The sequence below is a fragment of the Cervus canadensis genome, chromosome 28, assembly GCF_019320065.1.
Source record: "Cervus canadensis isolate Bull #8, Minnesota chromosome 28, ASM1932006v1, whole genome shotgun sequence".
In the NCBI taxonomy this organism is placed as follows: domain Eukaryota; kingdom Metazoa; phylum Chordata; class Mammalia; order Artiodactyla; family Cervidae; genus Cervus; species Cervus canadensis.
Genome location: NC_057413.1, coordinates 11,419,882 through 11,445,920, shown reverse-complemented (window position 1 = coordinate 11,445,920; position 26,039 = coordinate 11,419,882). Strand labels below are relative to the sequence as shown.

At 41.8% G+C, this 26,039-nt stretch overlaps 1 protein-coding gene, 1 long non-coding RNA gene and 1 other non-coding gene across 5 annotated transcripts in view; 2 read left to right on the top strand and 1 right to left on the bottom strand.

Moving 5' to 3' along the window:
• Positions 1-515: 515 nt before the first annotated feature.
• LOC122429081 lies at positions 516-25,044 on the bottom strand. Of its 2 annotated transcripts, none has more exons than XR_006265922.1 (4): positions 24,932-25,044; positions 15,801-15,883; positions 13,984-14,329; positions 516-875 (listed from the first exon to the last, which is right to left on the bottom strand). It is a non-coding gene; the product is annotated as an uncharacterized LOC122429081 (long non-coding RNA). The 2 variants fall into 2 exon arrangements; XR_006265921.1 differs by lacking the exon at positions 516-875 and adding an exon at positions 12,178-13,169.
• LOC122430193 lies at positions 6,015-6,121 on the top strand. The gene has a single exon (XR_006266273.1). It is a non-coding gene; the product is annotated as a U6 spliceosomal RNA (small nuclear RNA).
• Positions 24,665-26,039, top strand: part of ATXN1 (ataxin 1) — a 404,850-nt gene continuing 403,475 nt past the window's right edge. For both annotated transcript variants that reach the window (XM_043449232.1, XM_043449225.1), the window contains exon 1: positions 24,665-25,387. The gene's annotated coding sequence lies outside the window, so the exon portion shown is untranslated. The remainder of the gene's footprint in view (positions 25,388-26,039) is intronic.

Sequence of the window (26,039 nt, the reverse complement as noted above, 5' to 3'; positions counted from 1 at the left end):
CAGTGCAGGAACCATAGGAGGTGTGGGTTCAATCCCTGGGTCAGGAAGATTCCCTGGAGGAGAAAATGGCAACCCACCCCAGCATTCTTGCAAGAATAATCCCATGGACAGAGGAGCCTGGTGGACTACAGTCCATGGGGTCGCAAAGAGCTGGACATGACTGAGCGACTGACTGGGCATTGACAAGTGCTGATAAAAGGACAAAATTCTCTATGAGGACAATTTGACATATAACTTTCCAAATTCAGACAGAAACACGGTGACTTCATAGAGGAAAACTCTGTAGAAGGCTCTATAAGAACTGCTCTATTCAATTGCACTTAGAAATGGTTATGTAACTGTTACACTGAACTAGCATGACTCATAGGATGTAATCAATCATAAAGCAACACTTCAAATTTATTCCACAGAGTTAGCACTTTCTCAGCTCTTGGGTTTGAAATTTAGAGCAAATTTTTATTCTTCCAGTTACTTCCAGGTAATATATCCATTGGTCAGTAACTAACATGTCTGGATTCATGTCACAGTTAAAATAAAAAACAAAAAACAAAAAACATCGACAGGTTTCTCCCATCCCCAGCTCAACCTCCTACAAAGAGCTACAGTTGGGTTAGGAGAGAAACCTGTGTTCCCTTTCTTTTCCACATCCCTGCCCCTTGCAGTTTGTAGAAGGCGACTGCACACTTTTCTCTAGTTAGAATACTGGGAGGAGAAGGAGAAGGTGGGGCAGGAAAGTTCTTACTTGTCTGGTCCTCTGGTGAAGATCTGGTGTTATAGTTCTTTGATCTTCACAGGTATATAAAGTTGCCTCTCCTGTTGGTTTGTATGAATTTTTTGGAGATGCTCCAGGGTAGGGTTCTCTCACCAAGATTTCCCTGCAAACACATGGATCCATCTTAATATGGCTGATCACTTACTTACCCAGATTTCCTGGGACTCCAGGAATCTGTTATCAACTCCAACTTTTTTGTTCATCCAAATGATCCTCTAGAAATGATGCAAGATAACCCCATGCTTGCATTCTTCTGTGGGTGACCCACATTTGATCCAGAGGAACTACTCACATTTTCTTTGCCCCTGAAGATTTAGAGAAGTTGGTGGGGGGAGGACACCCAGCACACAGACTACTCTATACAAAACAACTCTTATCTTTAATCTCTAGTTTTCATTTTTTATGTACTTTATATTTATGTGAGGGTTTGAAAGCCATGTGATCAGATTTTGATAACCTCCCTTGCAAATTTTGCACATGGAGGTCTTATACCTCACTTTTAAATGTGGTATCAGTGTCATAGTGCATTAGCTGAAACTTTCATTCGTCTACAGTTCTACCTGCCTTGTGATCCTAGAATGACCAGTTTCTAATCCCATCTTTGGTTCAGACTTGCCATGTCACCATGACAAGTAGCCTTTTCTTCCCCTGGTTTCATCATCTAAGGGAAAGTTAATATCAAGTCTTTATGTAATTTGAAGTATTCACTTTCATAATCTGGAGATTTCTAGGGTTACCATGACAAAATACCACAAACTGGGTGTTTTAAAGGTTGGGCAGTCCCCAGCTTTTTGGTACCAGGAACCGGTTTCATGGAAGACAGTTTTTCTATGGATCAGGGGTTGGGGGAAGATGGTTTTGGGATGATTCAATGGATCAGGGGTGGGGGGAGATGGTTTGGGGATGATTCAAGCACATTGCATTTATTGTGCACTTTATTTCTATTATTATTATTATATCAGCTCCACTTCAGATCATCAGACATTCAGATCCAGGAGGTTGGGGACCCCTGGTATAAACAAGAGAAATTTATATCTCACTGTTTCTGGAGACTAGGAGTCCAAAATCAGTGTCACCAAGGCCACATCCCCCCACCAAAGACTCAGACTAGAACCTGTATTGAGCTGCTCTCCTAGCTTCTGAGGGTTAATGGCAGTCTTTGACTTGCAGCTACGTCACTTCAGTCTCTGCCTCTGTCTTCACATGATGGTCTTCCTGCATGTCTACATCTCTGAAGGACCTTCTTATAAGGATACCAGTCACTGGGTTTAGGGCCCACACTAATCTAGTATGACATCATCTTAATGTGGTTACATTGACAAAGACTTTTATTTCCAAACAAGGTCATATTCACAGGTTCTGAGTGATCATGGATTGGGGGGAGGTAAGGGTAACACTGAATATACAATCCAGTACAGGGACAGTAATATTTTCTATACACTTATTTTCATTTGTTTATTTTTTGGCCACATTGTGCAGCATGTGGGATCTTAGTTGCCCCACCAGGGATCGAACCCACGCCCCCCGCAATGGAAGCATGGAGTCTTACCCACTGGACTGCCAGGGAAGTCCCTAATATTATGTATAGGAAAGTTCAACATCAGGTGCAAATATGACTTTGCATGTTTTTTCCAGCGAATAACCTTTTGAAAACTATGGAGCTTACATCGGTTTTGGAAAAACCTGTGGAAATGGGTACCTCTGGGCTGCGCTAGAGTGCACTGCATAGCTGGAGTCATAATCATAGAGGAATATGACAAAGGACGCAAACAAGCAGCTTAATAAGCATGAGTACGAATCGTATGAGAGAATTGAAGCAAGCTAATAATAGCTACTCTAGAGATGAGCTAACCGGTGCTTTTTCCCCAGCTGAATCCTCAGAGGGATGATGTAGTATTTGTTGATTTTGCCATGTGACTTGTGAAAACAAAAGAGATACAAAGAAGACAAATGACATTGTAATTTTGAGTGGTTTGAATGTAACTGCACATACTATACTAGTAGTGATGTGTTGTTTTGTCTACTTATCCCTTTTTAAGCCTCTGCAACATTTTAGACATTTTTCCTGAGAGTATTTCCTGCCCGCCCCCCCACCCACCCCCGTACCAGGTTTCCCCATTGCCAAAAGTTTAAATGGTTGGTTGGAACCCTGTTCAAAGAATGACATAACATCAGGCATAGAACTGAAAGCCACTAAAGGAGAGTTTTCACGCTGTCCGTCAAAACTGGGTTTTTTTAGACTAACTTCAAATACAGCTTCTTCATGACTTATCAATAAAGTCTGTCCTGAGAAAACCTGGACCTTTAGAATGATCCAGTGAATGGTTCATGCTTGTGTATGTTCTATTTCCTATCCAAACACTCTTGCTAATCTTGAGTAACTTCTTCCTGGACCTTTGATTTTGCTTGGCCAAGAGTGTCTTTGGAAAACCATGTATTTACGTACCCCTGCTGATTTAATGAGATTGCCATGCAACTTTAGAAACTTGGAGTGACTACATTATATAGCATGTATTTCCTTCTATTTTACATGGAACTTCCTTTTGGACCATGGCAAATGCCACTACATGCCTACCTTGCTATGTGCAAGAAGGCAGTGGATACTTATCCATTCTTTTGCTGCAAACGATTGATGCCAAATTTAAATCTTCCTCTGGATAATTGTTTTCTTTGTGTCTTGCTGTGTTATCGCGTCTTTCCTGCAATTTGTATTTTCTTTTGTAAGACATTTGGATTCTTGTGAAAGTGTTATGTATGTAAATAATGGAAACAACACCCACACCATTCCTTAGCTGCTGTGGGTGCCGCCACACTTCTTGTTTTCTTTCTTCCTTCTCATCATCTTTTTTTTTTTTTTTTTTCTTAAATCACCATAAGAATCATTCTTAGGAATAGAAATGATGCAACAATCTTAAAGATAAAGTCAGCGCTTTGTTATGAATTAGCAGAGAGTAATAAAAATTGGCCTCTCTAGCTGATGGCCAACCTGACTGTCGTGAACTTCATGTCATTTTGTGCTGGCTTAAAACACAGGAGCAGATGTGATACGCTGTGTGTAATGCTCCCCCACAGACTGAGCAGGGCAGGAGGTGTAACACCATAGGTCAAAGTGAAATGGTTGTCTGGGAACCAGAGAAATGATTGAGCTTCTGTATGCATTAGCCTGTATTTATAAAGTAAGTTGGCTTCCCTCGTAGCTCAGTTGGCAGAGAATCTGCCTACAGTGTGGGAGACCTGGGTTCAATCCCTGGATTGGGAAGATCCCCTGGAGAAGGGAAAGGCTACCCACTCTAGTATTCTGGCCTGGAGAATTCCATGGCCTGTATAGTCCATGCGGTCACAAAGAGTCTGACACGACTGAGCGACTTTCACTTTCACTTTCATAAAGTAAGTTAGGCCACAAAGATTTTTCTCCACCTTGGAGAAAGGAGCCAAAACTACAAGTTGCACAAAACAGCTGGGCCCCTTTGTAGTCAGTAGTCTTCCAAGACTCTTAGGATATCTTTTACCTCAAGGGCTCCAAGGGTAGTGCTTGGCATCTTACGGTCTACACACACAAGCAGGGCCGTGAAGTCCCAGCATCATAGATGCAGAGAGAGAGAAGGGCCTAAGTCCTGCTGCCCTCGCTCTATGCTGGCCTCCTTCTCTTTAGTAGGAGACATTTGTGTGTAAGGCAGGCTGAGACCGCATCAGCTCAGGCCCTGGGAAGGGGGAAGAAGCCAAGATTCGGGGGGACAGAGGGGACAGAGTGTGTCTTCAGAAGCTAGCCTGTCCCCAGGAGGCAGCGAGGCAGACTGGTGTGCAGCGGTCAAAGGCCGTGACTAAGTCAGATTGAGCCAGGCTACTTGGATATCTGAGTGTGAACTCTGTGCCAGCAGAACACAGTTCTGGAAGAAGTCCAGGTGACAGTATTCAGAATCAGGCACAGTTCCAGGTGATCGGGCCAGGCACAGCGGGTCCCCAGCAGAAGCTGAGAAGAGAGTAGAAAATCACACCCTGCGTCCCAGAGGAAGGGGCAGTGCAAACCTCTGGTGGAACGTGAGGACGGCGCTGAGGAAAACTGGGGTCCCGGCCAGGATCCAATCCCTGCAGAGAACTGACACGCTAGCAGAGAAACTGAGGCCAACTGGAGTCACACGGCTTTGGCCAAAGCGGTAGGAGCACTCTGAGATGCAGAGGCTACAGGAGGAACCAGATTTCCAGGTCTCTAGGCAACCAAACCAGTTTTGTCTATTAATAGGGCCAAGGCTGATGACATTGATCAGGACTGGCTCAGATTGGCTGGGGGCAACTGAGAGCTTCTGGAACTTGACTGTGCCTAAGAATTACCTGGGGATCTTGTTAAAATGAAGATTCTGATTGGGTAAATCTGAGTTGGGGCCAGTATTCTGAATTTCTAACAAGATCCCACGGGATGCTGCTGGTTTTCTAGAATAGCAGAACTCAGAGAATCCACACTTGCTGTCGTTTTCTCCTCCCCACTTTCTTCCGCCCACCCCACTGTTCTCCACCCATTTCGCCAGTCCTCCTCCAAGTCACGTCTGCCCATCTTTTCCTTTCCTTTCCTTTTCCGCTGTCGTCCCAACCCCTTTGTCTGGCTGCAGGTCTCTGTCAAGACCACCAAAGAATTTCCACTTTGGGACTTCCCTGGTGGGAATCTGTCTTCCAATGCAGGGACTCAGGTTAGATCCCTAGTCAGGGAACTAAGATCTCACATGCCTCAGGGCGACCCTCGCTTAACAACTACTGAAGCCTAAGAGTTCTACAGCCCACGCACCACAAGGAAGACCCAGCGCAGCCAAAGTAAAAGATATACAGAAATATTGGGGGAGGAGAGGGAGGCTCAGGAGGGAAGGGATATATATACAGTTTGTGACTGATTCGTGTTACTTTAGGGCAGAAACCAACACAAAATTGTAAAGCAATATTCCACCAATTAAAAAATAAACAAAATTTTAAAAAATCCGACACACACAAAAATAAATAAAATGTTTCCTCCCTTTTAGCCCAAAGAAAACATAAATAATTTTTTTAAAAAAAACCTTCCATTTAGATGATAGAAGGTGCAAGATAACATAGTGAGAAATATTTCCTCCATTTTTAGCACACAACTAAATGCTTTTATGTTTGACAGAAATAACTAGTTCAGATTAATCTCCTTTTCGGTCTCATAAAGAAAATGAAGAATATGTTACTTTTCCCTCCTAATATAATCCAACCATTAAAAGAAAAATTTGTCTGAATGCTCGCTTCGACAACACATATACTAAAGTTGGAACAGTACAGAGAAGATGAACACAGTCCCTGTGCAAAAATGACATGCAAATTTCTGAAGCTTTCCATATTTTTAAAAAGACATTAAAATAGACATAAATTAATGGAGAAATATACTGTGTTTATGAAAGACAGGAACCAAGATAGTAAAATTTTCAGTTCTACTCCAATTAATCTATAAAAGGAATGCAAATCCAATAAAAATCCCAACAGAGTTTTAGTAAAACCTAATTCTCAAATTCAAATAAAAGAGCAAATGGGCATGAATAGCTCAGAAGAATTTGAAGATAAAGAACAGAGTCGGGGGTGGGTGGAAAGAGGAGAGTGTGGGAGGGGAGTTCTCACTCTAGCGAAGCTCCAGACTGAATATGTAGTCAGTTATTAAAACGGTGTAATGATAGATATTCTACCTAATGTGATCATAAGTGATTTTGATTTTCTTATTTGTGCTCTTTTTTCTACATCAAATGTGCTAGTTTTGTGATAAAAATAAAGCTAAAAAATTAATGCTTTAAAAAAGGAAATATCTACTATAAGATAAAAAAATTAGAATGGTGTCACATATTTATTTCATGTCCCTACTGCCTAAAAACATGTCTCTTTGTGGTATACACTTCCAGCTCTAAGGGGTTACCAGTTCCTAGCTTCAGTTCAGTTCAGTCACTCAGTCGTGTCCAACTCTTTGAGACCCCATGGACTGCAGCACGCCAGGCTTCCCTGTCCATCACCAACTCCTGGAGTTTATTCAAATTCATGTCCATTGAGTCGGTGATGCCATCCAACCATGTCATCCTCTGTTGCCCCCTTTTCCTCCTGCCTTCAATCTTTCCCTGCATCAAGGTCTTTTCCAGTAAGTCAGTTCTTCGCATCAGGTGGCCAGAGTATTGGAGTTTCAGCTTCAGCATCAGTCCTTCCAATGAATATTCAGGACTGATTTCCTTTAGGATAGACTGGTTTGATCTCCTTGCAGTCCAAGGGACTCTCTAGAGTCTTCTCCAACACCACAGTTCAAAAACATCAATTTTTCGGTGCTCAGCTTTCTTTACGGTCCAACTCTCACATCCATACATGACTACTGGAAAAAACATAGCTTTGACTAGATGGACCTTTATTGTTAAAGTAATGTCTCTGCTTTTTAATATGCTGTCTAGGTTTGTCATAGCTTTTCTTCCAAGGAGCAAGCATCTTTTAATTTCATGGCTGCAGTCACCATCTGCAGTGATTCTGGAGCCCAAAAAATAGTCTCTCACTGTTTCCATTGTTTCCCCATCTATTTGCCATGAAATGATGGGACCATATGCCATGATCTTCGTTTTCTGAATGCTGAGTTTTAAGCCAGGTTTTTCACTCTCCTCTTTCACTTTCATCAAGAGGCTCTTTAGTTCTTTGCTTTCTGCCATAAGGGTGGTGTTATCTGCATATCTTAGGTTACTGATACTTCTCCGGGCAATCGTGATTCCAGCTTGTGATTCATCCAGCCCATCATTTTGTGTGATGTACTCTGCATATAAATAGTCAGGGTGACAATATACAGCCTTGATGTACTTCTTTCCCTATTTGGAACCAGTCTGTTGGTCCATGTCCAGTTCTACGTGTTGCTTCTTGACCTGCATACAGATTTCTCAGGAGACAGTAAGGTGGTCTGGTATTCCCATCTCTTGAAGAATTTTCCACAGTTTGTTGTGACCTACACAGTCAAAGGCTTTGGCATAGTCAATAAAGCAGATGTTTTTCTGGAGCTCTCTTGCTTTTTCTATGATCCAAGAGATGTTGGCAATTTGATCTCTGGTTCCTTTGCCTTTTCCTAATCCAGCTTGAACATCTGGAAGTTCTTGATTCATGTACTGCTGCAGCCTCGCTTGGAGAATTTTGAGCATTACTTTGCTACAGTGTGAGATGAGTGTAATTGTGTGGTATCTTGAATATTCATTGGCATTGTTTTTCTTTGGGATTGGAATGAAAATTGACCTTTTCCAGTCCTGTGGCCACTGCTGAGTTTTCCAAATTTGCTGGCATATTGAGTGCAGCACTTTAACAGCATCATGTTTTAGGATTTGAAATATCTCAGCTGGAATTCCATCACCTCCACTAGCTTTGTTTGTAGTGATGCTTCCTAAGGCCCCCTTAACTTCGGACTCCAGGATGTCTGGCTCTAGGTGAATGATCACACCATCATGGTTATCCGGGTCATTAAGATCTTTTTTGTATAGTTCTTCTGTGTATTCTTGCCTACTGTTCCTGGCTTAGACTGAAAAATAATCTTTTAATATGAAGCTAGTTACTTAAGCTCTCTCAGTTTTCCCATCTATAAAATGATTACATTAATAGCTTCCCAGTTCATGTTGGAGGGTTTATTGTTGGAATTGTGTAAGACTTGTGAAACTGCTTCCCAAAATATAAAAAAAGATACAAACTGCTATTACTGGTGTATGTGTATGTGTGCTCAGTTGTGTCCGACTCTGCGCGACCCCATGGAGTGTAGTCTGCAGACTCCTCTGTTCATGAAATTTTCCAGGCAAGAATACTGGAGTGGGTTGCCATTTCCTTCTCCAGGGGATCTTCCTGACCCAAGAACCAACCCCACACCTCTTGGGTCTACTTCATTGGCCAGTAGATTCTTTCACCAGTAAGTATTTGAAATAAAGCCATTGTAGAATTTAAAGCTTCACACCATCCTGCATTGGTTTGACTGGACTCTTTGAAGCCATTTGTGTTTAATGGGTGAAGTAAGTTGGGAGAGCCTAATTTAAATCCCAGCTCACACCCCATCTCATTTCACAACTGTTTTCCACCCATTCAATGACTGTATTTATTGGGTGCTAATATGCACTAGAGCTGGCAGTTACGATGGTGAAACAGACATGCGTGCATGAAGGACATGCATGTCCTGCACGTGTGAAGCTTATAGATCAGCAGCGTATTTGTGGATGAGAAAATAGGCAGTTTCAAAATATGGTGACCAGTGCTATGATGTGGTAGGTTCAGGGTGCCATGAGGCTGTTGCTTGGGTGGTTACAGAAGGTTTCTTCAACCATGTAATGTTGAGGAGGGTGAAATATGCAGATGATGAAAAGGGTAAAGGACAACAGTGGAGGATGCTTGCTGACCAGGCGACTGGGAGGAGTAGCGTGTTCCAGGCAGAGGGAAGAAAACTTGGGCTGCCCTTGGGGCAAGGAGAGCAACGGAACAACTTTTTTTTTTAAAGCACCAGGATGATTTTTTGTTCGATTTCAGTACTTTATAATGTTTCCTAGGTCAGGATCAGCATAATGAGTATTAGAATACATTTTAGGGTGACCTCCTCCTCCCCTCAGGCCTCCTGACCACTCCCATACTGGCCTTTCCCCTCACTGCCTGGCCTTTCCTTTTGAAGAGGCGGCACACTGAAGAGGTGGAAAGAGGCTTTTCTCTTTTGAAGCTGCAGCATTATTAACAGAGAAGTAAGTCTCCCATGAGCTATGGCAAAATCCTGCAGATTGGTTTATGAATCACTGTAGCTTAGGTTAAAGCAACCTAATTTCCTGAAAACCACTCCATGGCTTTAGCCTTCCAGAGGGGCATAAGGCTTGTATGATATTTACTCTTAGTTAAAATTAAATGGAAATTGAAAACAAAAAAACCCAGGAGTTTCTTTTGGGAGATCCTATCATTAAAGAAAACAAAAATTAAAGGCTACAAAGTCATGTGGGTAAGATGTACCTATTGCATTAAGGAAGGTCTAGAAAATATACATATCAAAGTGTTAAATTGATAACTATCTCTGAGTAATTGGGTTTCATGTGATTTTTATTCCATTTTTATTGTGAAATATACATCAGAGAAAATACATGATATATAAAAGTATAATTTCATAAATTTTTATTATGTGAGCCCTCACATAACCATTACTCAAATCAAGAAATAGAATATGGCCCAGGGGCTGTCCATCCACCCCTTCCCACTCACAACCCACCCTCTCCGCAACGCCCTTACTTTTATGATAACTTCTTTTTTCCTTTTCTTTAGTTTTTCCACCTAAGTGTGTATTGATACTTTCACATATTTATCTTTTCCTATTTTTTGGACTTTAAATGGAAACATATGCCTTTTTTTTTAAAAAAACGTCTATGTTTTAACATTAGGTTTCTCAGCTTCATTTATGCTAAGGATACTATGGTTCATTCCTTTTAAAAGGCTGTATGGTATTCTAAGGTTGGATATATTAATACCACACTTTATCTACTCTACTGTTGGTAGACAACTTGTTTTCAGTTTGGGGCCATTATGAATGGAGTTGCTATTCTTTTGGTGCTCACATGCACGTATTTCTGTTGCATATACACCCAGGGGTGGGAATCTGGGTCACCAGATATGTATATCTTTAATAGATAATGCCAAATGCAGCAGTAGCAATGAATACTCCCTGCAGCAGGGTAGGAGTGTTCCCATTGCCCTACACTGAAGTTTTGCGCATTTTTTTCCTTTAGCTCATTTGAATTGTCTATTTTTCCTCTATAAATATAAATATCCAATGTTTAATTAGCAGAATGCTTTTCTAATACTTCTTAAATTTGTCTTTCCCAATGAGAATATTATTTTTAAACTTTTAAATTGAAGTAAATCATTCTTATAGTAAAACCCACCCAGATCACAGGTATATGGCTTAATGGATTATCACAAAGTGAACCCACCTCTGGGTCCATCAGCCGGGTCAAGAAATAGAATTTTCTGGCCTCCTGGAAGCACTTTCATGCCCCCTATCTGGCACAGTCCTTTCCCTCATCAAAAGTAAACAATATATTTAGTTCTAACATGATAGATTAGTCTTGTATGATTTTGAACTTTATACAAGTGGAACAATACAGGAGACCTCATTTCATGTGTAGCCTCTTTTATTTTTCAACATTGCGAGATTCATCTGTATTGCTATGTATAGTAGTAATTCATTCTTTTTTTCTTGCCACAAGGAAGAAATTTTTACCTAAAAGGCAACCTACTCAGTGCTTTTTTAACTCATGGACTGTATTGACCCTGCCACATGTGGATTAGAACACTTCACAGTCATCTGTATGTTTGTTTCGACATCAATAATAAGCTTTGGGGTTTGAGATGCTGCCAGGAGAGTGAGTATGGTACCCAGCTGCCCTTATATCCATAATTATCACTCCGCTTGGAGTTGTCTCTCAGCAATAACGAATGTTTTCTTTCCCTTCTTCTCCACCTAAAATGCAAAATAATATCACAGACCCAGGCTGCACACTTTTATGTGAAACAGAGCAGTCACAGGATTTTACTGGAAAGTTGATTTATTTCTGAGGATCATGAGAGTCCAAGGATAAAACTGGCATCTGGCCACAGGGAGAGCCCTTGACCTAGAAGTGGAGACAGCTTCAAAGCTGTGTTGGTTTATAATGGAACAAGGCACTTTCAACATGAATCAGAGCCTCAAAACTTTCTAGGGGCAAAAAAATCCTAAAACTGTCCTCCAAAAGGAAAGGTAAAATCAATAGCTTAGGTTTTTCACTCTTTCAGACAAGCAATACTAAACACTTCTACCAAAACAGTTGTTCAAATCTAGCTTTTGGTTTGTTGTTTTTTTTTTGAAAGAACAAAGTGTCAACTGAGCTTGAACTCTTAAAGCAGAATCTTGATATCAATCTTTTTTTTTTTTTTTTAAAGCAGCCAAACAGGATTTCGGATGGTAACTCTCTGAAAGGCTGCATGTGAATATGTAGTAAATGTAATTTTTCTTCTTTTTTTCTTTAGGCCTTGAGATGTAATTATTAAAGCTGCAAGTGTCCCCAGTGATATCAGCTAGATAATCAAATTTGGATCACAAGAATGAAATAACCTGAAGTGTGCCTTCATTACTGCTTTCCTAGAAATAATTCACTTAAGATAATTCTACCCTCCCCCCAACCCACAGATCTGTAACCAGGCAATGGAGAGAGCCAGTAAAATTAGCCAGAGTAGTCAAAAGGGTCAAATTGATTCTCAAAGCAAAGAATGCCAATATTTCTCCACCATAAAAATAGAAGAAAACATTGCCAAAAAATAAAATAAAATAAAACATTGCCAAAATCACATGCAGGAACAATAAATTAAAAGGCTGAATAAAAATGCAAAATTTAGGAGACTTTATTGCTAAAGTAGCCATGAATTACTGATTAACTTTCTTAAAAAAAATAGCAAAAAATAACATTTTTTACAATAGTTGATTGAGAATAGTTTTTGTTAGCAAACATACGTACCCACTGGAAAAAATGATCTATGGATGTATAGGTCATTCTAAACAAGGATATAATTAGTATTATATAAACTTAAACTAAGCAAAATCAAGATTTCAACAAATTGAGAGGTTCTGAACTGTGTTGGTATAACTCTTTTCACTAAGAAGATAAAAATCCCTTTTCGCTCCTACCTACCCCTCTCTTCCAGTGCTATCAGTAAAGAACCCGCCTGCCAGTGCAGGAGATGTGAGAGATGGGTGTGATCCCCGGGTCAGGAAGATTCCCTTGGAGGAGAGCATAGCAACCCACTCCAGTAATCTTGCCTGGAGAATTCCGTGGGCAGAGGAGCCTGGCGGGCTACAGTCTATGAGGTTGCAAAGCATCAGACACGACTGAAGCGACTTAGCACACACGCACACCCCTCTCTTCAGTTAAGGCCAGGAGAATTCTTAGGCCAGAAAGGCTCAGAGTGGGAAGTTATTGTATTAAGACTGTTCTCTTTTGCCAATGCTTCTTAATCCCTATGTACCAGTCTTCCTTGCTATTTTATGAAAAGAGGATCCCAGCTGGGCCAAATTGTGTGATAACTATATAATCTAAACACAGTCCCCAGGGGCTTAGAACAAAAATTAACCCAAAATATTTAAACTTGAAACCTTAGCTATAAAGAATATCTACAAACATTCGCAGACGAGTCAGAGAGATTCTATCCTCTTACAAGAACTCAAGAGGGAAGATTACTATGAGAAAGGTCTTCTAGAATTGGACTTTGCTTATCACGGAAATGTCCGTGGGTGCTAAAACAGAATACACATTGAACTGAGAGATAGATGTCTTGGGTTCCAGAACTGAATTTGCCACCAACCAGTATAATCTCTGCCAATTTCCTGCAACTCTTTGGCGGAGATTCCTGTCTATAAAATGAAAGAAAAAAAAATTGAACTAGATTCTGTAAGGATCCTTCCAGGTCTAGTAATTGTCTAAGTTATATTTCTAGACCATGATCAAGTAATAGCTCACCCTCTCCCCATTATTCCACATCCACTTTTTCTTTCTTGCTAATGCACTGAGAGATGGTGTTGGGATTGGGAACCTAACTCATTTCCCAGTACCCATCTCAGGTCACTTTTTAGATGCAGAGTCAATCGAATATGCTTTAACATCCTATCTCCCTAGGTTCCTTTCAGAGAAATCCATTATCATATTTGGTCCTTTTTCTGGCATTAGAATTCCCATGCTGTTCTATGGGAACATGAGGTCACAACAGAAAGTATGAGAAAGGCTAGGTTTAGGGCTCCAGGCTGCCATATGTGTTTGTGATGTTCCCTGGAAGACTCGGAATCCACAAATAAATGGATTGCACTCCTTTTAACCTTTGGGAGTTACCAAGTGGATCATGTCAGTGTTTAATAATGGTTAAGTAGAGCTCGGAGGACAATTTGAAATAGTATGTTTTAAAACGTCATCAATGAGACCTGACATGTGAGAGACTCTTCCTGCACTCAGAACTATTGCGGATGCCACATGGAAGAGCTGCAAACTGGGAGCAAATCCACTCCATCCTACCATGAGCCCTTCCTGTTTTGTCAGCCAGCATGGTTTCCTAAATCTCAAATTGCAGCCGAACTGTTCTGCAATTCCATGGCTAGCTATTTCGGGAGCCTAACACAGCAGGACAAATGTGTACAAGTCCACACAGTATGACAGAAGAATTAAAAATGTATTTACCATCTGTTGGTAGTTTCCTTGTGGGGCTCTTTTCCTCTTCTGCAGCCATGAATAGGGTCTTCTTACCTCCTCCCATCCTCAAAGAGCAGAGTTCTGTCCTCAGATCTTTGGATGAAGGGCTTTTTTCCTCCCTCTTTTAAATTTCCCAGACTGTTGAACTCTGAAAGTATTTCAGCTTCTAGGATCGTTTCCCACAAATATAAAGTGGAGTGAGTCTGTGAACGGGTGGTAGTGTTTTACATGCCTTTGTGTGGCCAGGTTACTTTCAGATCCTGGCCTTGAGTTCTGGTGACAGCGGCCTTTGGGAAGTTCAAGAGTAGAACAAGAGAAGTCAAGCACAGGTCAACTGAAAGGAAATTAAATTCTTCAGTTAGGCTTGTAAACTCATGTGGGCCCCTTACAATCTATTTAGACCTTACTGTGATGGGATGTGTCAGATTCCAGACAAAATTTCTGAGAGGAAAGGGTCCTCAGAATGTGACCATGGACTTCAAGTGAGAGTCATGGCAGGCATGTAGCAGCGTGGATGAAAATCGTAAGCTGGAGTATAGTTTGCTAAGTTGGGAAACCAGTTAGGTTGCTTTGAAGCCACTTGGCTTATGTAGGAATATTCAGTCCTCAATAAGCATCACTAGTTTTAATTTCTGGGACATATATTATTCATTCAAAAATAAAATCTAATAGAGAGTAGTACTAAAAATGTTGCTTTAGCCAAAATAATTACAATGCAGTGTTACGACTCCACTTGGCCTATATCATTCAGATAATGACTTGTTAAAAACTCTCAGGCTGTGTAAGTGGATAGCTTGCTACCTTGAAACCAGTGCTGGGTGAGCTTGGACATTGGGCAGGTCCTTTAAACTGCCAGCCTCAGTTTAACCATCTCAGAAATGGGAAGCATGATTTCAACCTCACCGGACTGCAGTGGGGATTTAGATGGAATGACATCTGCCAAGCTCTCACCATGTTGCCTGGCACAGAATAACAGCTTGATAAACGGTAGCTTTTAACAATTATTATTATTGAAAGCTGTTGCTATGCTTTTGCTGTTTTTCCTCAATACTTGCTGTCAGGTTTGTACATTGTCTTCCATTCTGGTTTCAAATTTTGTTTTTAAAAAGTCCTTCACAAATCTGAGCCTGAATATGAATTCAGCTCTTTTTGACTCAGTCTTAATAGGTGTACCAGATATAATTAAGTCAAAGATCAAGTAAATAGAACATGTGGACACAATGCATTGGTTTTGGATTAGCTTCTAATGAGGGAATCATTGTGTTAGAACTTAAAACTCTGCACATAGTAGGTCCTGAAAAATATTACTGACTCATTAATTCATTTAAATGGTTGATAAATCTCTAGCGGGTGGCTGTCATGTGCCAAGGACTGTTCTAGACATTTGGGGTTTATCTGTGAATACAACAGATAAAACCTCTGCTCTCAACAAAAAATAAATAAAGGAAATGACTCAGAATGTTCTAAGGTAATACAATGATGGAATAACAGAGCAGAACAAAGTGGATCAGGAAAGTCAGGGGTACAGTTTTAAGTAGGGTGGTCAGAGCAGGCTTTGCTGGGAGGTTTTTAATTTCCTAAGCAAAAAAGCTGAAGAAAGTGATGGAGTGAGCCATGTGGATATTCAGGGAAAAGCATTCCAAGCCAAAGGACCAGCAAGTAGAAAAGGCCCGGAGGCAAGGGAGCACCTGGCTTGTTTGGGGCCGGAGCTGTGGGACCCAGGAGGAGAGAGAGAGGCAGGGGATCTGAAAGACAGAGGGCATCCCCACGGTGTGCGACCTTGGAGGTCATGGGAGGACTCTGACCTTGACTCCAGGTGGAAGAGTGACATTTCACACGCTTCCGAGCAGAGCTGTGGCATGACCTCACGCAGACGCCCGAGTCAGGCCTGAGACAGACACGGTGGAAGGAGAGAGAGGATTTAGGAGTTCAGTCTGAAATATCCTGATTGAAGGGTGGTGGTGGTTCCGCTCCAGCGGCAGCAGCTCAGGTGATGAGAAATGGTCAGATTCCGGATACATTTTTAGAGGGTAAAAATTGGATTGGGGGGCAGATTGGATGTGGGGGTGTGAAAGAAAGAGAGGAGTCAGGGTGCTTCTTGGCCTGGGCCCTTGGAAGGACGGAGCTGCCACTTGCTGAGATGAGTGTGCGAGGACTGGATCATCCGTCTCATGGAGACTCTGAGAACAGACACCTGGGGATTCTAGGCTCCGGCGGAAGGCCTCCCTCCACCTTCTGGGGAAGCCTCTTGAAACCAATGAGCTTCCGGGTATGCTTTTTGAAAGATGGGACTCAGAAAGACTGAGTTTTTCCTAAGCACTTTTATAAGACTCAAATGAACAGTTTACAAAAAGGGCAGCAGTTTTGGGGGTTGTATTTCCTCCTCCGTGCCAAACAATTAATTGTTTTTTTAGTATTTTCCTCACCCCTACTCCACACATAGAAATACCACTTCTTTTTCTTTTAAAGTTTTATCTATTTATTTTTAAAATATTTATTTGGCTGCCGTGGGTCTTAGTGCCGCACACAGGATCTCCCATCTTCGTTGTGGCATGCAGGATCTTTAGATGCTGCATGTGAACTCTTAATTGCAGCATGCGGGATCTAGTTCCTTGACCAGGAATGGAACCCAGGTCTCCTGCATTGGGAGTGCAGAGGCTTAGCCACTGGACCACCAGGGAAGTTCCTGAAATGCCACTTCTCAAGAGGAGAGCTGCTGTGGCACCCTGGAACCAGTAGAGGGAGCCGAGGAGCGCTGGGAAGACCTTTGAGCTGTGGCCCAGTGTGGGAGGAGATAGGTCTATCTCAGACTTCTGCAACCTCTGTGCCTGGGCCAGAAGCCAGGTGTTTCTGGGAGGATGGGGAGGTAGTTCTAGAACTCTCTTGCCAGCTTTCCAATTCCACTACAACTTTTGTTTATTGTTGTGGTCATGGCTAAAAGACCAAACACACATCCAGAACTGATGACCGATGTGTATCTATACAGGAAAGATAGTGGGCCATCTATGTAAATACAGACAAGAAAGAAGAATGCAACACATCTGTTGCCATAGCTCTTGTAGAAACGGCGTCTGAATTTCCTGGGGCTATGGTAAAAAAAAAAAAAAGACTGGTTGGCTTCAAACAAGAGAAATTTATTCTCCCATGGTTCTGGAGACCAGAAGCCTAACGTCAAGATGTCAGCAGGGCCCTGCTCCCTCTGAGGCTTTAAGGAAGAATCTTCCCTTGCTTCTTCTAGCTCTCCGTGATTGCTGGGCATTCTTGGCTTTCTTTGGCTGAGGGCAGCAGAGCACGAGTCTGCCTCTGTCTTCATGGGGCCTGCTCCCCCGCTCCCGTGTCTCTTCTGTGATTCCTGTTCTTAGGAGGACAGTAGTCATATTGGACGTAGGGTCCACCCTAATCCAGTAAGACTTTATCTCAACTAATTACATCTGTGCATGCTAAATCACTTCAGTCGTGTCCGACTCTTTGGGACCCTATGGGCTGTAGCCCACCAGGCTCCTCTGTCCATGGGATTCTCCAGGCAAGCATACTGGAGTAGGTTGCCATGCCCTCCTCCAGCGGATCTTCCCAACCCAGGGATGGAACCAGCATCTCTGGTGTCTTCTGCATTGTAGGTGGGTTTTTTACCACTAGCGCCACCTATGTGCAGAGACTCTATTTCCAAATAAAGCCACACTCACTGCACTGAGGACTAGATGTATCTCTCGGGGAACACAATTCAACCCACAACAATGGGAACTCTCAAGGAGAACCCACTAGTTGGGGTGCCACAAAGACGGAGCAATCAAAGGAAAACAGTGACATGTGAAATTGTAAGTGGAGGTCAGACGGGTTTGGGAGTAACAGGAAATATTAGATAAGAGACGCTCTCATTTAGGAGAGTCTTTCCATCTGTGCTTACGGCCCTGATTTTTTTCTTTTCTGTCAGAGTTAAAAAAAAAACTGTATAAATAAAAAGAATAAGAAAATAGCACTTCGCTGACTCACACGTTGGGCAGAGCCACAAACTCTTGTGATAATCAGGAAAGACTTCGCAGAAATGTTGGTGCTTAAGCTGGATCCTGGAGGATGGGAATAAAATTGCCCTGCAAAGGACTTCCCAGGTAGGGAGAAAGTATATGGAAAAGCACAATGTTATTTCGGCGATCCACCCTTTACGCCTTAAGTAGGGTGAAGAGTCTCTAAAAGCAAGGCCCAGATTGTCTGCTTAATCTCTATTACTAAGAAATGGTATTAAAGAAAGGAAGGGGCAGAGATGTTTCTGGTTTTGATAAATGCACAAATCAGCACACAGTAACCTGAAAGAACATTAGGAGCATCTCTAAGGCGGAGTTCGTTCTTGGACACATTTGCCAAAGCACAAATGTGGAAACCCCGCCCTCAGCCAGATCTGAAGAAATCAAAAGGCTGATGTGGTATAAATTCCTCTGTCCTGATTGCATAAAGGAGATGTGCCAACATTTTTTTCTCTGATATATTCCTTTCTGCACAGAGAGCTGAACTGGGTTCTTAAAAACCTGATCGTGAACTGAGATAGGCAATTCTGAATCACCACCAGGATCTAGGAAAATTAACTCCTCACTGATCTTCCTAGATAAGCTCCCAAGCTCGCTGCCTCTCAGATCAGCACCGGGATCTGGCGAGGTTTCTGCCACAGAGCAGCTCCCTTTTTTGGCATAAGAATGTACAGGATGCCAGTAAAGTTCACGCTGGGTCATCTAAGTCTCTTTAAATGCGCGATGATTCATTGCTGGGGGTGGGGGCGAGAGGAGTGAGGGGGAAGGAAGTGCTGAGCTGAGAGGCGGGGCGAAGTCATTATGAAATTGACTGCAGAAAAGCTGGCGCTGGGAGCGCTGGGGTCACATGGTCTTACTATTGGTATTTCAGCTACAAGTTTTAAACCAGAGGTAGGGGGAGGGGTTGGGAAGCATCACCTTGAAGCCTGATCGGCTTTCAGAGGAGATGCTTCCGTTGATGGCTGGCGTGTTGATTAGAATTACAATGGGGGTATTAATTTCTCTTTTTATCTGACAAAAAAAAGAAAAGCTCTCCCGTGACAGTATGGCTAGCAGAATAAGAATCTGGCTGTAAGTGGTGTGAGTGAACCGTTTGTCTTTTTCTACTTGATTTACTCGCATTCTAGCTGACAGGGTCTTCCCTTCTGTGCATTCATTTTGTACTTAAAAAGTGATTGTTTGTAATTTACAGTTGAAGCCTGAGTGCTATTGGTCTGCTCGGTCGGAGAGCATGGATAGCAGGAGCAGTCGCTCCATGTCAGTGCGGGCACACAAAGCAAATTTGGATCTTCAGTCATCAGTCTCGAGAGCTCCCCAAAGTTACCCAGCAGTTCAACTGTGGAGCGGCCCTGAGGCACAGGGCTTCTGCAAATAACAAAATGCCTGACAAACCCTGCTGAAATCCTGACACGGAGTTTCCTCTAGTTGTTTATGTCAAAAGGCCAAGTTTGCCAATGCATTTTTCTCTGACTCTTCCTCTTTGGGATAAACTTGGTAAATTCCTCATAAAATAACTGTCTTAAACTCTGACCTGCATTTGGATCAGCTTTTCCTAGCCGAAACCGACTCAACAAAAGCAAAGGCATGGTGAGAGCTTATAGCTGTGTATTTTAATGTCTTGAAGTCAGAATAACAATTTGATGGCTATTGTTATCCCTGATCTTAGTTTGAAGGCACCCCAAGCTTTACCCTCATAACCCATCAACTGCCTCTATCTTTATTTATTTATTTTTTAACTGCCTCTATCTTAAGTGTAAACAATGGTGGTGGCTTTGGGCTTTGGTTTTAATTTGGAAAATGTATTTCTTTTGAGGAAACAAAATGCCAAGTTGTTAATGACGTGCTTTTAATAGATTTCCAAATGCTCCTGGCCAATACTGAGCAAAGTTCAAGTCACTGATTCTGAGCCTTAAAATGTTGTTCATTTTAATTTCATGTAAGAAGAGCTATATTCTAGAGATGCATAAAACCACAAATTCTGTTATTTCATAAGTCACTGCAGTACATTCAATGTTGATAATAGTTATATTGATGAAAATGTATCTAGGTCTTGCTTGCAAAATCAATGGTAATGGTTAAAATTCATCTCATTTCCTTTTGACATGTCATATTGTACTAAATATATTAGAAATTGTTAAAAAAAACAACAACACAGATTTCCTTTTGGCTTTGTTTTCTAGTGAAGCAGAAAGTGTACACTTTTCACTATCCACGTCTAAAGCCATTTCTTATTAAAAGATGTCGCCCTCAACCACTCAGCTGTCACTCCAGAAAGCATGCGCTTTCTAAAACAGAACAAGTTTTCCATCAGCTTCCCAGGGTGGCAAAGTATCTGAGGCCGGTCCCTACCCCGCCCTGAGAGACTGACTCTTAACAAATTTTTAGTCTAACATAAAGCCTAACAAATTTGTTTTGCTGGCCCATAGCATATCTACCAGCAAGATTATGCCTTTACCAACAGCTTACTCTCAGAGATCATTTTAATAAGGGGTAAAAGTCCATGTTGGGCTTCCCAGGTGACTCAGTTGGTAAAGAATCTGCCAGCAATGCAGGAGACCTGGGTTCAATCCCTGGGTCAGGAAGATCCTCTGGAGAAGGGACTGGCAACCCACTCCAGTATTCTTGCCTGGAGAGTTCCATGGACAGGGGAGCCTGGCAGGCTACAGTCCATGGGGTCGCAAAGAGTCAGACATGACTGAGTGACTAACACTCACTTTTCAAGGTCAGTGCTATACACTGCAAGGGGGGAACTCAGGAAGGTAGAAAAGTAACCAAATTACCTACTACACTACTGCAATAAGGTCTCCAATTATGGTTTTTAGAACTAATTCCTACACCTCCCCAGCCCCACTGTCTTTACCAGTGCTGTCCACTAGAAACATAATGGACACATGTCATTGTAAATCTTATAGTAGTCACATTAAAAAGTAAAAAGAAACAGGTAAGTTAATTTGAACAATATTTTAGTTTAACCTAATATAGTAGAATATTTTCATTTTAACATTTAATCAATATAAAAATTGAGATACTATATTAATTTATGTGTATATATGTGCATGTATATGTATGTACATGTTCTAAGTCTTTAAAATCCAAGGTATATTTTATAATTACAGCCCATCTCAAGTGCTTAATAATCATATGGGACAGTACAGACCTATGCTAAAGCACTTGTTTTTGTTTTCATTGTAGACAGAATCTTATTTAAAATTGCCTACTATGTGTACTATTATATTAAGTCATAAACTGTCAGCAGATGTTTAAACACAACGATTTTAATTTCACTCTTGACTATTGCTGATGTTACTTTCATTACCCAGAAGCCTGTGCTGCTACAGTTTGGTGGAGGGTCAAGAAAGCTGATTCAGAAGCATGTCCTTTAAGAGTCTCCATGCCAAGAGCAGAGCCCAGTGACTTCAGTTTGGGTGTGGTGAGTTGACCTCAGAGTCTATTGTGTGAGTGGTTTTCACTTTTGTTTTTAGTTTATTTTACTTTTCTGGTCTCTCAGCTTTATTTGGAAGTGCAGACCAAGGAAAGCATATTGGTTTTGTAAGCACGCTATGGTTTGCTCAGATTTTTAAATGATAGATATAGGCTACCACTCTCCTTATAATATCATGGTTAAAGAACTGTCAATGTTTCCACTAACTTTGGGGGGGGGTTATCACACAACTGTAACAAATTGCTGCAGGTTGAAATTTGGCAGATCTTTCTTTAGCCTGGAGGAAATTCTTTTTAAGAATTTTTTAAGAAAAATATATAAATTATTAAATGCTGACCATTTAAATTTACTGTGTTTTTTTTTTTTTTTTTTGGATAGGCAAGGATATCAGATAAAATATATGCTGTATCTTTATATTTTGGTTGTTTTACAAATTGAAATATTAATATTAGCTTTATAAATAACTTTAGCTGATGATTTACACAATTGCCTTACCCCCAACCAAATTTTCAATGATCCTAGCATTTGAGCCTCGTGTTTGGAAGTCTGATCAATATACTGATTCTGAGAGGTACTGGAACAATCAACTATGAATCTTTTAAGTTTCATCATAGGTAAAAATAGACATTTTTCAAAAGATAAGTGTTTTGCTATGAGCTCCTTGCAGACGGAAATGTCTTACTCATCTTTATAGTCTCAGGGCCTAGTTATTGTAAATGCAAAATGAATGGCTGCTGGTAAATAAGTGATAAACACATAAAAATATAGCTTGAGAATGAAGACTGCCTCTGTTCATAAGTTTCTCATTTAAATATTCATTTATAAAATATTTACTATCTAATAACTTTGAAAAATCTTAAAAACTATAAAGAACATGTTGCTGGGTCTTCAACCTCTATGATTAACAAGTCAGTGGGTTACTGACTTGTTCATTAGTAACAAGTTAATGACTTGTTCATCATTAAACAACTCAATACTGTTCAGGCATGAGCCAGTCCCAAAACTTTTTAGAGGCTGAGCTTTATAGCCTGTCTCATCCATCTCCCAGAAGCACTGGAAGATGCAATGTGGAAGGGCTGTAAAAAGTATGAAAAGCTACATTGATAAAATTGAAACTTAAATCTACCCCACTGCAAACATACAGGATAACCCCCTAAGATGACTCTCAGAAACAGGAGTGACTCTCAATTGCCTTACTCCGTGTTATGTATCTTTATTTTTCACGGCAGAAAAGATAAGGCATCTTTCTCAAGTATGACTACTGAGGCCCACTTTAAGAATTCAAGTCTTAAACTGTAAATAATTATATCTATCTATATGCTACTGACTATTTATCTTCCAATCCGTTCTATTATTTAGTTGTTACAAGCTGCTGAGCCCTTTGTGTTTGCTTTGTCTTTGAACTGTGTAAGAGGCTACTTCCCATGAAGACATATTCTACAATTAAAAAGCCCTTGCGATTTGGAGGGCCTGTACACTTGCTTTATTAAGCACTCTTGTGCTCCCTCTGCTGCCGTGAAGAAAACCTCCATGTCCAAGACCCTGGTATATTCCTTACAGAGTGTTCCCTTGGCAATGATGATGCAGATTTGTGCATAACTCAGGGCCCTTCTGAAATGCAGTACTGTTTGACCACAGCATACAATGTTAATGATTTTTCATTTGAAAAGTGCAAAGTAATAAAAGCGAAGGGAATAAAAAGGAATACATTGAAGAATCCACATATGTGAACAAATTCATCTAGACAGAGCCCTGGAGTGTAGACAGGGTAATGTACTCAGGAATCACTGTGGGGTGGGGGGTTGGGGTGAGGTGGGGATGTTGGTTACACCGCGATTCAGTAGGTCTGGGGTGGAACTCTCTGAATGTCTAAAAAGCTTCCAGATGCTGCTCTGAAGACTATGCTTTCAGAAGCATGATGTGATATGTAATTATATGATATAAAATATACTTGGTACGGCATTTTAAACCTTTAAAAGGAGACATTATCCTAACAGTGAAGCAGATATGAGTGTTCAAGCAATGCAGAACACAGATCAGGAGGAAGAAGGCTCAGCAGGCCTTATTTTTCAATCTCCTTTAATTGCAAAGTTCAACTCATGCTGGCGTGAATGTAGTACCAGGTTTATGAATAGAAGCATAGTACTACAGAGTTGCTTACTGGCTTCTCGAAAACCCTTCTTTCACTGAGTTTTTATTTGCTGGAGAAGGTATTGTTTTTAAAGAAATCAGGGCCAGTTGTGATTGTACGTTTCATATTTTGCCATCTGTAAATACATTTTAGTACTAAAGGTAATGAAACTATATTGTGAGTATTATGTTTATGTTGGACCTTGCAGGAAGAAATAGTTACAGATTTTAATGGCAGATTATGGTTTTAACCTTAATGGCTAAGTAAGTAAATGACACAGTTCTTATTAATTGTTCTTACTGTTTGGGTAATAAACATATTTAGCTTCCTTGAGGGAACATTTAAATTAATTGACTAACTGTAATCTGAATTATGTGTTTTAATTTGTCTAAGGTTATTATAATAACTGCTTGCATCGGAGTAATAATGGAAGTATTAGCTGTTTTTTTTTTTTTTTTTTTACCCCAAATTGTCTAAATGTAAGATGTCTAAAAATAGAGTGGAGGTGGATTGGACAATCTGCAGATTAGGAGTTGGAATGAAAGCATCTCAGTTAAGCCAAAAACATGGCAACCAATATTTTCTGTTATAAAAATATTTTAGATGAATTTATTTTTTTATGAAAGCTGTCTGAATCTGAAATGAAGAGTAGAAGTTCTCTGTTTATTCACAGGCTAGTAATAATAATACCTGCCTCACAAAGCATAGGTATTTTCCGTGCAGAGCCAACAGCTTCTACTCCTTTCAGAAACCGGGTCTGCCAATTCCGGAGAAAAGATATTATTACCCGGTTATTAACCTTCACCTTGATAATGCTTGTCAACGAACACAACGCCAGGCAGAGCCTTTTCAGGAAACTGATTTTAATTGTCCACTAGAGGCTGTAATGAGACCAACAATGTCACTTTAGACCAACCCGGGCTTTAAACTGTAACCATCATTGATTTTTAAATGAAAAAAAAAAAAAAAAAAAGTTGTAAAAACGAGTAAACAGTAGTAGTTCTTTTAAAATAGCCATGTATATGTGCATGGTATTTCAAAATGTGAGAAACAAATATTTCCAGGGCACTACACCTTCCTAGTTAGGATGCTTACTTTTATTTCGGCAGCACCTCGGCTCTACAATACAGTTGTTTAAAAGTTGACACATTTCTCTTGGTGATTCTGCATCCTGCTTCAGTTGGTGACTAACGGTTAGATCATAAGTAAATTAAGCCAAAAGATTTCTCAAATACAACTTGCAGTCAAGTGGAGACTTCCAGAGAGAAACTTACGTGGAGGGATCCTATTTCTAGACATTTGGTCGAAGCACCTGAAAAAGGTCAAATGTTGCCCGACACCTACCGGCCTTCCAGAATTATCTGCAGCCAGGAGAACGCCGCCGCACTGAACTCCCTGTAGCATGGCCGTGCCTTCTCCTCCTCCAGGTGGCACACCTGTTGGCCAGGTACCACCCGTCCAAAGAAGAGTCCTTCCCTTCCAGCTAATGCCTGGCGGTGGTACCCACGGAGGGACGGGTGGCGAGGAGCTGAGAACCGCACTTAAAAAAATTGAGTCCAGAGGAAGTTCTTACCGCGCGGATTCACGAGAACTGCCATCTGATGCTCGGTTTGCTTTCTCTATCTCCTACACTGGTTACCTCATTTCCGATGAAATTAATGATCCCGAATTAGCGGCGAGAGGAGTGCGCGGGTCGTCTACCCAGGCTCGAGTTGGGTAGTTCGTGCTCCAAGCAGATTTCCGGACCTGCAGAAAGAGAAAGGAGAGCAGGGTGGTCATCAGCTTTCACAGGCGGGAAAGGTGAGGGTGCACGTGCAGACGGGGGGTTGGGGGCAGGACCCTTAAAACTTTCCTGAGTTGCACGCCAAGGCGATCTCCGTGGCTCGGTGGGCTGGGTTCCAAAACGCCGTGGCTAAATCGGTTTGAGGGTTAACGTGCGTGAAGGTCGGAGTCAGCCCTTAGAGGCTTCTCCGCACGCCCCGGACGAAGTGAACGTCGGGATCGGAACCGGCCCACCTCTCCTTCCCCAGAGGGGATTTCACGAGCTCCGGTTTGCAGCCCGGCACCCCTCGGAGAGTCCCTCCAGGGTGCCTGAGTCGCGCCCAGCCTGTGCCTTCACAACTCGATGCAGGGACCCGGGGAGGCGCGCGAGGACCGACCGGTCACCGCTCCAATTACCTCATCGCTTTAGCTCCCCGCCCCTTTCCCAAACCTGGAAGAACTGTCCCCTCCGGCCCCGGTCACCGCTCCCGCCCCGCGTCCCCCCCACCCCGACCCCCCCGCCAACCCCGATCCCGAGCGGGTCTCGGGGAAACGCGCCCGCCTCCTCGGGGGGCTGCCGAGCCCCGGGATGCGCGCACCCAAGGGTTAAGGGCGCCGGCCGGCGGCCGCGCCGGGCGCTCGCGGTGCTCAGAGCGGCTCGCCCCGCCGGAGGGTGGCCCCCCCAACCCCC